Source organism: Arachis duranensis, chromosome 6 (assembly GCF_000817695.3).
Source record: "Arachis duranensis cultivar V14167 chromosome 6, aradu.V14167.gnm2.J7QH, whole genome shotgun sequence".
Lineage (NCBI taxonomy): Eukaryota > Viridiplantae > Streptophyta > Magnoliopsida > Fabales > Fabaceae > Arachis > Arachis duranensis.
The window spans coordinates 39,564,735-39,565,102 of record NC_029777.3 but is presented as its reverse complement, the minus strand read 5'-3'; positions in this window follow the sequence as shown (position 1 = coordinate 39,565,102).

Here is a 368-nt window from a genome sequence, read left to right as displayed (position 1 = left end):
CTTCTTCTACTCTCTTCTTTCTTCTTTTGCTCGAGGACGAGCAAACCTTTTAAGTTTGGTGTGGTAAAAGCATTGCTTTTTGTTTTTCCATAACCATTTATGGCATCCAAGGCCGGAGAAACCTCAAGAAAGAGGAAAGGAAAGGCAAAAGCTTCCACCTCCGAGTCATGGGAGATGGAGAGATTCATCTCAAGGGTGCATCAAGACCACTTCTATGAAGTTGTGGCCTTGAAGAAGGTGATCCCCGAGGTCCCTTTTAAACTCAAAAAGAGTGAATATCCGGAGATTCGATATGAGTTTCGAAGAAGAGGTTGGGAAGTTCTTACCAATCCCATTCAACAAGTCGGAATCTTAATGGTTCAAGAGTT